Source organism: Pteropus medius, unplaced genomic scaffold, assembly GCF_902729225.1.
Source record: "Pteropus medius unplaced genomic scaffold, Ma_sr-lr_union100, whole genome shotgun sequence".
Lineage (NCBI taxonomy): Eukaryota > Metazoa > Chordata > Mammalia > Chiroptera > Pteropodidae > Pteropus > Pteropus medius.
The window spans coordinates 28,603,062-28,618,865 of NW_024340696.1; the positions used below are offsets into that span (position 1 = coordinate 28,603,062).

General features: G+C 31.9%; 1 protein-coding gene and 1 non-coding gene across 5 annotated transcripts in view; one reads left to right on the plus strand and one right to left on the minus strand.

The window, feature by feature from the left end:
- The window catches only part of CDK19 (cyclin dependent kinase 19), a 124,425-nt gene that overhangs the window by 101,254 nt on the left and 7,367 nt on the right, over window positions 1-15,804 (minus strand). The gene's annotated exons all lie outside the window — the stretch shown is intronic.
- LOC120609974 (5S ribosomal RNA) lies at window positions 64-182 on the plus strand. Its single transcript, XR_005654860.1, has one exon. It is a non-coding gene; the product is annotated as a 5S ribosomal RNA (ribosomal RNA).

A 15,804-nucleotide genomic window follows, 5' to 3' on the forward strand; every position in this document is an offset into this window, starting at 1 on the left:
TCAAGGCAGTTAGTAATACTTAATTTCCTTAACTATAAAATATTTCTCTTCTAAAACAAATCAGTCTATGGCCATGCTACCCTGAACAAGCCCAATCCCATCTGATCTCGGAAGCTAAGCAGGGTCGGGCCTGGTTAGTACTTGGATGGGAGACCACCTAGGAAGACCAGGTGCTGTAGATGTAAAAAATAAAAAAATAAGGGATTGTAAACTGACAAGGTCCTTGCAATCTGTGAGGTCAACAAAGGGTTGCCTCACCTAAAACAATTTAAATAAATAAATAAATAAATAAATAAATAAATAAATAAATAAATAAATAAATAAAACAAATCAAGTATCCTGAGTGGATTTTAAAAAACTTTTTGTCAGTACAACTACTGAGGTGTTTAAGAGAAGAAAGTAACAGAGAACATTTTCTCTCTTTACAAGACCTCTCTACAACAAATATTTACTGAGGATCATTTTTGTGCCAAGCATTGTACTAGGCAGTTAAAATACAGAATGATGAACACTTTGAAAAAGTCCCAAGGTAGTATATCTAGCCACATCACTAGGATATAAGAAAGCTCAGAGGAGATGGCATATATATTATTTAATTTTTAAAGGAAAAATGAAACTTTTAAGAAAAAGATAGATTTTAATTTTTCATTTTTTTATGAGCTCAAGTTTGTTGTTAGGTAAGATAGAAGGAGCAAGCGTCTCTTAGTATCTACTATGTAACACTGTACCAGATTCTTTACATACATTATTTCAATTAAACCTCATAAAAGTTCTATGAAATAGTTCTTAAAATTACTTAAAGGCTAAGAAGTACATAATTTATGAAAGTAAAACAGCTAGAATCTGAGCTCAAAAATGTCTGCCTCTAAAAAAAGAAAAAAAAAGTCTGCTTCTAGCAACTGTTGTCCATTTCACATTAGTTCTTTAGTTCTTAGATATAAACATAAAATATAGGGGCCAAGAGAAAGTTAATAATAAATAACTCACCAATTAACTAAGCTTCCATATGCTTCATCTCTATTTACAACATTTTGGCTGAGTGTAAGGAAGCCATTTTTTAAATAAGAAAAAAACTGACTTTACAGAGTGTAATAGAATCAAAATTCAAGCTTTCTGAAATAAGCTATAAGGCATAAATAAAAACTAGCACTAAAAATTCAGAATATATCTTTCTCATTACAATCTTCTTTAATTCCCTCCAGTATAAACAGAAAAAATTGTAAGGGACAACATTTTTACTAAATTCTATGTATCTGTTATACAATCCCAATCAGTGACCCTAAAAAAAAGCCTATTTCTCACCATATAATATCTGGAATTATTTCAGATAACTATATCCATTAAAATTTTAGTAATAATAATAATAATAGTCTGTAAACAACAAAGGAACTCCAAGGGAAAAATTAACTTAATATTATGGCTATTATGGTTGAATAATCCTTATCCAGATTTTCTCAAAACTCAAAAGAAATGTATTACTATGACAGTGCATGTACATTCAGGCAACTCTTTATAAGAGGTCTATTAAAGGATATAACATCAAATTAAACAAGTAGTGCCCTGCAATGAAGGCACAAGACATTTCAGTTGGCTAGAATAAATAATGTCCCAACAGTGAGGACTATTCAATGCAAAGAACAACAATCAAAAAAGAGTGAAATTTCTTTCTATGGGAATATTTCAAAATACAGAAATATGTATCTGTATGAAAGTTCATATTTAATCCTATTTGAAAGCAAGAGGTTGTTGGCATTAGTGACCCAAGTCTTTCTCTTCCCAGGAATCAATGTCTTAGTCCCACAACTGCAAGCCATTAAGCAACCCATCATCTTTTAGTTACCTGGATACTGGAGATCCTTCTCTGTGTCCCAGAACTCAATCTATGCCAATGTGGTCTGCCTTATTGTGAAGGTAACAGACAGCAGAGGTTTCATGCTATGAATTCTACAGCCCTGTTCCCAATGGTGAAAAACACAGCAGAACCTGGTGAAAGCAAGATCCTTCTCAGAGACCCAATCAGTTCTTAATTCGGAGTCAAAGAACCTCTGCCACCAACTCACCCAAGTGCCTTCCTCATCCCAATCCAATCTCAATTTTTCAGGATAAAAACTTCAAGACTCCAACAAGAACTTTATGAACTGTAAAAGCTGATGCTACAGTTACAAATCAGAAGCAGCTTCTTAAAGGAACCTGCTATCTTTAACTAATTCAAGGGAGAAACATAATTAGTAAGAGAGAAGGGCATGACATAATAGCTCTTATCTGTAAAAACAGAATTAAATTACTTTTACCCTCTCCTTCTAAATATGACTGAAAGAAAATAAGAATAAAGGACACACTTTCCACTCTGGAATTATGCAGTTGGTAAACTATTTTTCCTTTTTATGCCACCTCAAATGACCCCACATTTGTTCCCAGGCTCTGGGAAAACAACTCAACTACCATCCTACCCATTTCTCTGGGATGTCCTTTACCCCACTCATCCAACTGGCCACTAAATCCTATCTATCTCCTATATATCCCTTGGAATTTACCCTCAGCCTTCCTCCTTTACTACTCCCGCAGCTGCCTCTAAGAAACAGCACCTCATTATTCCTCACCTGGACCTAACAGCCTTCCTACTCCCATTCTGATCTCCGTGTACTCTCCACCATCCACACCAATGAAAATTGATTATGAAATTCCCCACTGTAAGGATACACACCGAACTGTTAGCAGGGGTTATTTCTAGTGAATGCCTACATTTTTGTATTACTTGCATTTTACAAGTTTGTGTTCCTTTTATAATCAGAAAAAAATGTTTACTATTTTGCGAATTATTAGAATCTATTCCATTTGGAATCTATTACTCCACTTCTCCATCAGGTTAAAGGCCAAATTCTTTAGCCAATCACACAATGACCATGCTCTGTCTTTCTCAAATGTATTCCCAACCTTCATTCCAAGTACTTTCTCTAGCCATCCTGAATTGCTTGCTGTTCTATTTTCTTTATATCATAATTATACGTATTGCTTCCCCTGTGTTGAATACAGAGATGTAATAATAATCTTGAGTCTGTTCTAAGAATCAGCCTGCCTCCCATCAATAGTTAAGTCATTAAACTAAAAATAAAGAATATACCTCATCTTGTAGCACACTATTCCTACAGTCCCACAGTTATACAATGAACTTTTCCCTTCTAATAAGGAAACTGATGTTTTTAAAAAGATAAAGTAAGATGATGCTTTGCATCCATACACTAAGAGATGATATGGGAGGAGGCACACTGAGGAATGCTAAATTAGGATAGGGGAATGGAGAGTGAATAACTATATCCAGAAAAAGGGAAAGGACTGGATAAATTTGCAACACAACTTTTCACAGAGTGGAGTAGCTTTATCTTAAGTGTTATAAATATTCTGATCAAGTAAAAGCACAATAAAGTTCATTTAGAAAATAGTAGGAACATCTATATTACTTTCTCTGCTTCTTTTAGCATGAAAATCAAAGTTGGCCACTTTTTATAAGCACATAATTGGCCCTACCTTCCTTCAATTCCTTCTACTATGTACCGAGAATAATCCAATATAAATTATAGACTAAATGTAACTTAATGAGATCTCCTTTTGATTATAAATTACACATAATTCCTTCACAACATATAAAATACAGAAACATAACCCAGGTTTTTAAAAATACAAACCAAACACATGAAAAAATTCAAAATTTCATCATTTGATAGTGTAATTGGGTCAAATGAAATCAGCAGTGTCACCCAATACAGATTTCTACCTAAAGAAATAAATCAAGAAAAAGATAAGAAAAGAAAGGTGGGGATAAAGATAGTTCAACAGGTTATAATGGTTAAGAAGCAAATCTCTGGATTTTCATACTTTCTGTATGTTATAAAATCTTGGTTCCATTAAAAAGAACAAAATTATAATGTTCTTAGCTATAACAATGGTATTATGGTTATGCAAGAGAATGTGTTTATTTTTAGGAGATATATACTGAAATATTAAAGGGTATAGTGCCATGACGATTGCAACTTACTTTCAAGTGGTTCAGAAAAACATATCTGTATATACAAACACATTTACAGAAAAAGCAAATATAGCAATCTGTTAACTGTTTAATCTGGATCCAGGGCTGGCAAACTGCTGCCCAGGACAAATCCAACTGCACGTGTTTTTGTAAACATACTTTTATTGGAACACTGTCATGTCCATTCATTTACCTGTTCTCTATGGCTGCTTTCTCACTACAACTACAGAATTATGAGTAGTTGTGACAGAGACCACATGACCTCTAAAATCTAAAATATTTTCTGATCTTTAACAGAAACACGGAAAATATCTGGCCCTTTACCAAAAAAAAAAAAAAAATTTGCGAACTTCTGATCTAGACAGTGGATATACAGGTGATCATAGGGCTATGACTATGTCTGTAGACTTTTTTGTACGTTTGAAATTTTTATAATCAAAAGTTGGAAATATATACAATTTTATACATGAATCTTTTGATTTCTCAAGAATACAGATGAATACATAAACAGATCATTGAAATAGAGAGCTTGGAAGCAATCCTAATACTGATACACTACAAAGTTATTATGCATTTTTTAGTGCAAAAGGAATAACTTTTTAAGACAGAAGCCCATTAAAATTTCATATTAACAAATTAATGGCAATAGAATTAACACATTATTTACAGTATAAAAGCATCATCTCTCCTTTATTCCTTACAATTCATAAGGAAATGACACCATCCCCATTTTACAGATTTCTGCTTTCAGGCCTTCCCATGGTATAAAAAAACTTTTTATACTCATAGAGTTATCTGGCCCAAACAAGAACAGAAATTTCTTCCAGATCTGCGTTTATTATTTCTTTCACCTCCATACTGTATATTTACTCATATTACTAAACTAAAAACCACTTCTCTGGCTCATTCTTCAGCCTTCAAAACTCAGCATCATAGGCTTTTCCTCCTCTTGGAAGCTTTCCAAATCACCCGCACACCCCTGGGTCAGTTCAGTGAACTTCCTAGTTACCTTCACAGCATTCTGTGCATACCTGTATAATGGAATTATACCCTTGTATTGTAATCTATTTGATTCTCTATATATAAGAAAAGGAACTATGTCTTTTATCCTTACATTCTTAATACCTACATAGGATTATTCAGCAAATATCAAATAAAGGAGTCAATGGTATTGCTAGTTATCTTTTCACTGCATATATATTTAAGCCAAATAAGCTATAAATCCTTAAGGCTGGAATCTTATCACATGTTTTTTCACTTAAAAAAAAAAGAAAAATAAATAAATAAAAATTTAAAAAACACTACCAGACCTAAATGTAAGAGCTAAAACTATGACACTCTAAGAAGAAATCAAAGGAGTTCATTGCGACCTTACATCAAGCAGTGGTTCCCTAGCACAAGCAACAAAAGACATAAATTGGACAGCATTAAAATTAAAAACTTTGTACTTCAAAGGACACCATCAAGAAAGTGAAAATGCAATCCATCAAATGAGAAAAAATATTTGCAAAACATACATCAGATAAGGGCCTACTCTCCAGAATATAGAAAGAACTCTTACCAAAACAAACAAACAAACAAAAAAACTATTACAACTCAACAACAATAAACAAAAAGACAACCCAATGAAATATGGGCAAAGGATTTGAATAGACATTTCTCCAAAGTATATACACAAATGGCCAAAAAAAGAAAGATGAAAAGATGCTTAACACCATTAGTTATTACGAAAATAAATCAAAACAATAAGATACCACTTCATTTAGGATGGTTAACATCAAAAAGACAGACAATACCAAATGTTAGCAAGGGTGTAAAGAACTAGAACCTTCAAAGATTACATGCAGAAATGTAATATGGTGCAGCTGTTTTGGAAAACAGTCTGGTAGTTCCTCAAATAGTTAAATACAGAGCTAACTAACATATAACCTAGTAATTCCATCCTTAGGTATATAAATGCTTAAGACAATTTAAAATATATGGCCAAGTAAAATTTCTATATAAATGTTCATAGCAGCATTATTCACAAAAAATATAAACAACCCAAATGCCCATCAACTGATGAATAAACAAAATGTGCTATATCCATACAATGGAGTATTTATTCTTCAGCCATTTAAAGGGATGATGTACTCACACATTCTACAACATGGATGAACTTTGAAAATACGCTAAGTGAAAGAAATCAGACACAAACCACACATCGTAGGATTTCATTATATGAAGTATCCAGAATAGACAAATCTGTAGAGACAGAAAGTAGATTAGTGGTTGCCAAGAGCTAGAAGAATGGAGAAATGGGGAGTGACTGCTAATGGGTTTCTTTTGGGGGTGACAAAATGTTCTAAAATCAGATAGTGATAATGATTATACAACTCTGTGAATAGACTAAAACCACTGAATTGTCCAATTTTTTAAAAAGTCTCTGCCAAGATGAACCTAAATAGTTCACTGATGAAAATGCACTAACTTAATATCTTTAAAAGTGCATCCTGACAATTGATAATTAATTTGCCTTTATCAGTCTCTTCATTAAAGATTATCATGAATGCTCCATAGGTAAACCGATTTTGTTGCCTTTATATTAGACATCTTGTTACAGATAAGAATGTTGGGGTAAAACTACACCAATATTTCAGACACTGAAGCACACTATGTGATCTTAAAGGAGGTATTTAATATTTCTGGACTTAAGGCAAGGGATTTGAACAAGATATAAGATTCCATGAAGTTCTAAAAGCTTATGCTGTGTTTTTATCACTACCAATAAGTACATCCAGGAAGAGATTTTTAAGTTTATGATTATATAGTTTCTTAAAACTCCTACTTTAAACAGATCCATATAGTAATATTAGGAAACACAAATTCACTTGGCAAGTTTCCTAATTGTGATCTTCATTTTCATTTCTTTCCTTTTTGTTTTACATTTTTCACATCAGAAAGTTCTCTCTCTCAGAAAAACAGTTTTAACTAAGTATCTTTTGATGACAGTGCTGTTTGTAATAATAAAAAGTTATAAACAAGTATCAATCAACAGAGTAACTGGTTAAACAAAAAATGGTACATCTATACAGTGGAATATAGTCACTAAATATATAAAACAGATCTTTTGGGGAAAGAAAATCAGAAAACAAACTTTTACCCATACTCTCAAGAATATCTGCATTATAATTAATATTATTGATGAAAGGGTTATATGTGTGAATGGTATAAATTTTCTTTAAAAGAAAACATCTGCTTGATAAGAACATTTAATGAAATGGAAAAATATCCATTATATAGCTAAACAGAAAATGTATGTTACCAAAAGTCATATAGAATATGATTACATTCTTGAGAAAAAGGCATATAACTTGCCCAGAAAAACATGTAGAAAAGATATGCCACACCATTCATAGTGTTCATCTACGAATTCTTTTACTTCTTTTTGCTTATCTTATTTTCCTGTTTTGACATATAACATTGCATAAGTTTAAGATACACACGATTTATGTATATATTGTAAAATGATTACCACAATAAGGTTAGTTAACACATCCATCACCTACCTTTATTTTCTAATTTTCTTAAACACATTCTATTTATAATATGAAAAAACTTTTAAGAAAAAATAAGGTTCTCCTCTTTCATCTTTTATTTTGAAGGTTTAAAGATAGCCCATCATAGAACCTATTTTTCCTTTCTAATACAACGAAGTTTTTTATAACAATTATAGATGGGAAAAAAATTCTATCTTCCTACTGAATCTAACAAAGTTAATCCTCGTTCTCAAAACTAAGGTGCTGTAATTTTTACTTAATACCTACTTTTTTTACTTGCTAATTTAATCTTTAGGGAAATTTATCATGGAAACCCCCTTATATACCCAAAGAATAAATGAATCAATACTTTGCTGGGGACTTTTATACATTGACTTAATTACTCCTCACAACAACCATATTAGATAGTAACATCATCCTACAAATTTTACACGTGGGGAAATGAGGTTCAGATATAATACTTTATCAAAACCCCACAGCTAGAGAGTATTGGCCCAGATCTAAAATAAGGGTTGCCTACTCCAAGGTTTCCTTACACCATCCTTACAGCTGTGCTTTAGACACACACACATGCACACGCACAGAGAATCAGCAGTTCAAGTATTTCTTTAAGAAGAAATAAGATTTGTTTAAATCATTTAGACTCAAAAGTCCTTTTTATTCAGATGCCTTTGTGATAGAAAATATCTATCTAATAAAAGTACTGAATTTACAACCTCAATAAACTGAAAAAGAAGCTTAGTTAGCTGGCCTAGAGTAAAAGTGACATGTAAAATTTAATATGACTAAACTCTGTTCTCTTATAAGTACCAAATTACTGTTGTTTTCCTATCATTTATATAAAAACATAAGGACTCCCATAATGTCATGGGGCTTTCCTTAAAAGCCCATCTTTATCCATCTAAATTTTTAAACCTTTATATTTATACTTTAAAGTCTTTAAAGTCTACAAAATTTGTTTGGTTAATTATGAAAAGTCTTTACATAGTGTAGGAAACAGTGATAGTCCTTAAGCTGTATTTATCACTAAGCACTTGGGTGATAGCTAAGCTTTCTTAAAAACAAGATGACAGTCCCAAAAACAAAGTCCCTTATGCTAAAACCCACATCACCAAACAGAGACTTAACTTAGTTTCAGCTCTTCCAGAAACAGAATCATAAAATCAATCAGGAATTGCCCAATCAGCACTAGTTGGGTAATCTGCCTGACAGACTCCTCCTGCCACACCCTAAAGGAAAGTGACTTTGCCATAACCAATCTACTTTTTTCTCTAGTATTACTTCCTTGTTCCTGTTCTCTTCTGCTTATAAAAGTTTGTCATTTTGTACAGCTCTTCAGAGTCCTTTCTGTCTGCTACACTAGATGCTGACTGATTCATTATTCATTGAATAAAACAATAAGATCTTTAAAATTTACTCAGTTGAAATTTTGTTAACACCTTAAAGTCAACTCAAAGATTTCTTTCTTCTTCACCACCTCGAATTAAACTCTTTGTTCCAGTATGGCATAGATTACTATTAAAACTGGTTTCCTAAAGCCATTTGTAATCTGCTTTCTTTTCCTTCCTCTACTCAAAGAAGTCACTTGCTTACCTTTTGGTTGGCACAGCCCCTTTTGCCTTTCAACCACTGTCTCTTCCCCTGCTTCCTACCTAGAATGTGGAAGCAATGCCTGGAGGTGCAACAATCATTTGGGAACAATGTATACAAAAACCACAGAACAGAAGGAAGGAGGTACATCTTTCATAATATCCTTGAGCAGCTGCACTAGCCCAGTGCACCCCTGGACTCTTGATACAAGAGAAAAATAAACCTCTTACTTGTTTAAGCCATTATTGATTAGTTTCTCTGTTATGTAAAGTCAAAATGACAAAGAAACACCTTAGCATGTGTTTTTGCCAGGGTTTAAAGGATAACTAGATCTGCTCTCTCCCTTCTCCAGTAGTTTGAATTTTTTTTAATGCTTTTAATAATGTCTACATCTAAAACACAACATTAAACTTTATTCTTTCTACTATTCATTAGAATGATATGATATGAATCTTTGAAGAAAATCACACTTTATTTTAATAAAAATTAGAATATGAAATTAAAATAACTAAAAAACTTCCTGGCAATTTGCATACTAACGAATTATATTTCTGAACCTATCTTCAATACAAAAGTAGGAACAATGTGGATACCAAGGTTACATAGATAGTTTTCCAAGGGAAAAAAATGCTGCTTTCTAATAAGCCAAAAATATTTACCAACTATAAACTGGGTAAACGTTGGTGAGACAGTGGAAGGAGAGGTATCTCAGCTATAAGCTACAATCCCTAAGGAGATAAAGAGAGATGTGAATTGTAAAGCTGGCCAGACCCTTATTTCAGCTTCAGAAAAAGTACAGAGAAAACAGCTCTAACTCCTATCCCACTAGGACAGAAACCATTTCACCTATCAAATTATGACAAAGAACATTCAAAGCTACTAAGATTGACATAAGAGGGACACATATATATATTTAGTGGTGGTGAGGTGAATGAAACTATATATAAAAAGCAATTAGAAAATATATATTAAGAGTCTTAAAACAACTAATACCCTTTGTCGCAGTAAATTTATTTATAAGTCTCTATTGTAAGGAAAGTATCAGATATATGCACCAAGATTTACATAGAAGAAAACCTATTAGTGTTATTTATATTATCAAAATACTTAGGACTTAAATGTTCAAAAATTAGAAAAGGTTAACTAAAGCATTATATAGCCATATATGATAGAATACAAACATCCATTTAAAAATCAAGTTTTCAAAGGAAATTTAATATGGGTAAACATTCATCAAATCTTAAATCAGAAGATCCCAAACTCAATCACAGTGATTAGCAATTTGTTCATGGAACCTCCAAATCAAAAAAGATACTAGTAATTCCAGTACAGAGGTTCTTTAAAAGTTAAAAATAGAACTACTGCATGATCCAGCAATTCTACTTCTAGGTATCCAAAACAAGTGAAATCACTATCTCAAAGAGATATTTGCACCCCCCTGTTCAGTGCAGCATTATTTACAACAGCCAAGACATAGAAACAACCTAAGTGTCCTTTGGTGAATAAAGAAAATGTGGCGTGTATGTACAATAGAATATTATTCAGCCATTAAAAAAAAAGAGAAGAAGAAGGCAATCTTGCCATTTGCAATAACATGGGTGGACCTTAAGGGCATTACGCTAAGTGGAATAAGTCAGAAAAAGACCAAAACTGTATGCTCTCATTTATATGTGTAATCTTAAAAAAACAATTCATAGAAACAGAAAACAGACTGGTAGATATAAGGTGGGAGGGGGAGGAAGGGAAAATGGCAAAAGGTAGTCAAAAGGTATAAATTTCCAGTTATAAGATAAATAAGTTCTGGGAATGTAATGTACAGCATGGTGACTATAGTTAACAATACTGTTCTGTATATTTAAAAGTTGCTAAAAGAGTAAATCTTAAAAGTTCTCATCACAAGAAAAAAAATTATAACCATGAGGTGACCAATGATAACTAAACATATTTTGGTAATCATTTCACAATATATACATAAAGTCATTATGTTTTATGCCTTAAACTAATACAATATATCAATTATATCTCAAAAGCAGGTGGGAAAACCACAATGAGATAACCACTTCACACTGACTAAAATGGCTATAATAAAAAAATTTTAAAAAAAAACAAAACAGAAAATAACAAGTGCTCATGAGGATGTGGAAAAACTGGCACCCTCATACATTACAGGTGGGAATGTTAAATGGTGTAGCCACTGTGGAAAATATGTGGCAGTTCCTCAAAAAGTTAAACATAGAATTACCACTATGACCCAGCAATTCCACTCCAGAACTGAAAACATAATGTTCAAACAAACACTTGTCCACAAATGTTCATAGCAGCATTATTCACAATAGTCAAAAAGTAGAAACAATCCAAATTTCCATCAACGGATGAATGAATAAATAAAATGTGGCGAAACCATACAATAGTACATTATTCAGCCATAAAAAGCGGTAAAGTATTGATACACACAATATGGATGAACCTTGAAAACATTATGCTAAGTGAAAGAAGCCAGCCACAAAAGGCCACAAAGGACATGATTCTATTTATACGAAATATCCACAACAGGCAAGTCCATAGCGGAAAGTAGATAGTGGCTGCCAGGACTCAGGAGGAGGGAAAACTGGGGAGTGATTGCTTAAGAAGTATGGAGTTTCCTTTTGGGGTGATGAAAATGTACTGAACTAAGTAGTGGTGGCTGCACAACATTATGAATGTACAAAAATTCACTGAATTGTATACTTTAAAATAGTGAACATTATGTCAAATTTATTTTTTACATTACAATATTTGCATTATTATGCATAAATAATCTATTGAAAACACCAAGAGAAGGGCTGAGGGAATTGGAAGAAGATGGTTAAAAGGCACAAACTTCCAGTTACAAGGTAAATAAGTACTAGGAATATAATGTACAATGTGATGACTACAGTTATCCCTGCTGTACAATACTAGGGAAGTGGTTAAGAGAGTAGACCCTAAGAGTTCTCATCAAAAGAATTTTTCTTTACTTTTTATTGTACCTATATGAGCTAATGGATGTTAACTAAACCTACTGTGATCATTTCACAGTGTGTGTAAAGCAAACCATCATGCTGTACACCTTAAATTTATACAGTGATGCATGTAAATTATGTCTCAGTAAAACTAGAAAGAAAAAAGAAAACACCATGAGAAAATATGTCAAAATATTATCAATACCTATCTCTGAGTGATCTTATTACAAGTCATTTACGTTTTCTTCTCTGTCTCTCCAATTCCTAACTTTTCTTTAATGAACACATACTGTTTTTTTAACACACTGATTTTTGTAAGAAAATAAAAGCTGTTTTAAAAAGACATTTGCTTTTTTCCAATAACCAAAGTTATACATATTTTACTTTTTAAACATTTTATCATTTTTTAACATTTCATTTTTAAAATAGGTAATAGAAATGTAGTAAAACATATTTTTCAAATAATACAAGAGTATGCAATTTTTTTTAAAGTCTGTCTCTCAACCCAAATTTCCTTCCTGTAGACAATCACTACTAGCAATTTGTTGTGAATACTTTATATGGTTTTTGTGGTCAGAAATTAAAGCTCATTTATCCTTGTATCCTCATTATCTATGTACAATACTTGGCTCATGAGAAGGAATCAAATGATAAATAGAAAAGGATAGATAAATTAATGGATACCCAGAAAAATGGAGGACATATGAAAACAGCTAATGGACAAATGGATAGAAGATAGGCAGATGGAAGAGGAATGGAAATTTGGATATAGACTGATGGACAAATATGTGAATAGATGAATATTATTGAAAAATTACTATTACATGACTTAAAGTGACAGTCTTTGCTAACTGATCTTTCTTAGTGGCCCCTTTCAGCTACTGTACCTTTATACCATTACATCCTTAGTGGCCCCTTTCAGCTACTGTACCTTTATACCATTACATCCGCCTATGATGACTGACTTCTGTTGTGCCCTTCTAGATAGCAGTTTGGGTAAGAAAAATAAAAAAAAGAATTATAATTGGACATAAATGAACCAGTTTTTACTTACTTGAGGGAAATGTGAACCAGAGATTTTGTTTCAATCCTTTCAACTATAGTTGACTCTGAAACAACGCAGGGGACCAATCACTGCGCAGTCATAAATCCACATGTAACTTTAAATTCTCAAAACATAAAAAGCTGATTAACACATATTTTGTTTCTGTTTTATATGCCGTAGTCTTATAATAAAGTATGCTAGAGAAAATACAATATTATTAAGAAAATAGTAAAATACATTTACAGATTTTTTGAAAAAAATCCACATATAAGTGGACTCATTCAGTTCAAACCCATGTTGTTCAAGGGTCAACTATACATAATAAACATAAATTTGAAGCTAGAACGGTGCCAGACACAAAGTAAAATTCAATCAGTTATTATACTGATTATAATTCCCTATACATTGATAAGTAAAACATATACAATTTCTTTATAGGTGAAAACAGAAAAATGTTCCCATTATCTTGGTCTAGCACTTAGATTATCAGAAAAACATTAAGAAGAAAAAGTTAAAAACAGCACATGGTACATACAAAAAAATTACTGAAGAATGGTTTATAATGGTGAAACACTAGAGACAACCTAAATATTAATACAGAATTTATTTTATTAAACCAATGCCTTGTTGAACTCAGGCAGTCAAACTCCTGAATTCAGTTCATGCTGAATAAAATATTGACTCCCACCAAAGACCAAATCAGTAATCTAGAAGATTAAATAAAAGAAATCTTCTGGAATGTACTGGGTAACAAGAGTTGAAATTTTTGAGAATGAATTTAAGAGACGTGAAAGTTAGAGCCTAAGTCAACATTTCTTAATAAATATACCTGAAGAAGAGAAGAGCGGCAGCAGAGGAAAAAGAGGAAAAAACCAAAAACAAAAACAAAAAACAGGAAATAAAAATTGCCTTAAACCAAGGACAAAGGAAAGCCCATAAGAAACTGACAGGACTGGAAAAAGAGACTAGAAGGAATGGAGGATGGGGTAGGAAGACAACAACTAAAGTTACTAAGTACCACTTTTTAACTTTTAAAGTTCAAATTATGTGCATAGGTTATCTATTCAAAGAATAAATAACTTGTAAAAGACACAGAAAACAAAGCCAGATAAATTTTTCCTTAAAAAATCTCTATTTTCTAGACAGACTGGTAAAGCTTTAGAATGCAAGGATAATGTGAAAAATCCTAAGAGATTCCAGAGAAGAAGAAAACACGTTTCCAATTAAAAAAACTTCCAATTAAAAAAACTTCCAATGAGCACAAAAAAATACTATAAGACATGAAACAATAATTTTGGGTTCTAAGAAAAAAATTATTCTTAATATAAAATTCTACATTCAGCTATACTATCAATCATGTATGAAGACAAAATACTTTATCAGAAATGCAAGAAATCAAAAAATCTATACATCCTATATGAAAAAGCTACTCAAAAAGATATCCTCAACTAAACAAACAAACAAAATAAAGAATCCAACAAAAACCGTATGTGGGCTATAAAGAAAAACTATTAGCTGAGTATGACCCAGAAGACTGAAGAAGGGGCAAAATAAATTAAGATGATCCATTAGGTCTTAATACCTAGATTATTTCAAGCCACACTTATTTAATACACAAGATTACAATTCCTCCTCCATGGGTCTCATTACATTAATTCATTCAGCACATAATCATAATATTTTAAGGCTGTTGGTTTCCAATGTTCACTTTTTAGAATTAATCCACAGACAAAAAGCAATGAATAAACCAGAATGCTATAAAAATTATACTTTAACATTGGGCGATGAAGAAAAAAAGTAGAATGTTACTTTCCTTAACATTCACATCAGGAAGACTACAGATAATATCTAAGTTGATAAATCAAAAACAAGAAATTTAAGTTTATAAAGTCACAAAAGTATTCATCATAAAAAATTTAACAATGGTAATAAATTTAAAGTTTGATATGAGAAAAGGGAAAATAGTAGGTAGTGAGATTTCACAAAATTGCTCAGCTTTTCCAGTGGAAAGTCAACCAAAATTACCTATATATAACTGTATTGTTGAAGTGTTTTAACCATGTGAAACTATTATTTGATGAAATTTAATAGCATAAAAATAAAAATATTTCCACTTTCAATACAAATATACTATAAAGATCAAAAGACTGCTGAGAAATTAGTTAATAGAACTCTAGTTTTCTAAGTTACACAAGTTCAAATTACATTTAACTATTCTGAAGGGAGGTCAAAATTTTTTTAAATTTGCACCTAAATCCAAAACAATAGGATTCACTCAGTATTTAAATCACTCTTAAAACACAATTATAGTTACATTGTAAAAAAGAAAGGGGAAGAAGAAACTATCTCTTGTAAAAAGTAACACGTGTACCTGGAACTGCTTACTACTTTTATGAGTGAGCTTATTTAACAATCATAATGAAAATGATAGCTTTCCTACAGAAAGAGGAAACTAACCCACCTATAAGGCAAAATTTTTGTCTTATTTTTCCAGCAGCCATAGACATACTTTTCTGTCCAAATGTAAATATCTGCGAATATCTGTAAGGCTGTTTGCCATGACAAAACAAAACTAAATTAGCTGGCCTACTTGGTAATTAAATCCATTTCCTAATCACATTCAGC